Below are 701 nucleotides of genomic sequence, written 5' to 3'. Positions count from 1 at the left end.
TTTTTTTTTTTTGCGTGTGCGAGATGCTTTTTCTATTTTTTTTTTTTTTTTCTTTTTTTGTTCCCCCTCGATCGACAGAACAGTTGTACGAAGAAAAATTATGCAGATGCAACGTCTATAAATTTTATCGAGGTTTTGTTCGAAACTTTTCACACTTGCCCTGGTTCCATATTGATATCTGGAAAAGGAGAGGGAGAGAGGTTATTTTACGCGTAAAAATCGAAAGAAACGTTCAGCTTTGCCTTTCCAAGACCGATTGAAATTTTAATATTGATCACGAGTTAAAATAAAAATAATGATAAAATTTGTCGAATCGTCTTGGAGTTGGAAGATCGTCGTTTTTAAATCGATGTTAAACTTTACGCTCGAGTGAAATTCGAACAATACGTAAGGCGTAGTGGATAAAATTAATTAGAAATATGTAGGCTATCCGAGATACAGGGTTGCATTTTACTCGATAGAATCGAACGACATTCGGTATTAAGTGTAATTCAATGAAGTGTATCGCGTATCGATGTCGTGTCCCTTCTCCAATAACATTTTAAAACCGGTGTATCGTGAATCTGATAACGTACGAGGGATCGGTTATCAGTGGATATAGAATGTACCAAGCCGCGTCTTAACATATCTCTATCGATTTTTTTAAATAAAAAAATCGAGGAAATCGAGTGGTGACTGTTACATTGCTCGAATTTTGTAAC

The sequence above is a fragment of the Apis dorsata genome, unplaced genomic scaffold, assembly GCF_000469605.1.
Source record: "Apis dorsata unplaced genomic scaffold, Apis dorsata 1.3 scaffold_130, whole genome shotgun sequence".
NCBI lineage: Eukaryota > Metazoa > Arthropoda > Insecta > Hymenoptera > Apidae > Apis > Apis dorsata.
This window is presented reverse-complemented; position numbering follows the sequence as displayed.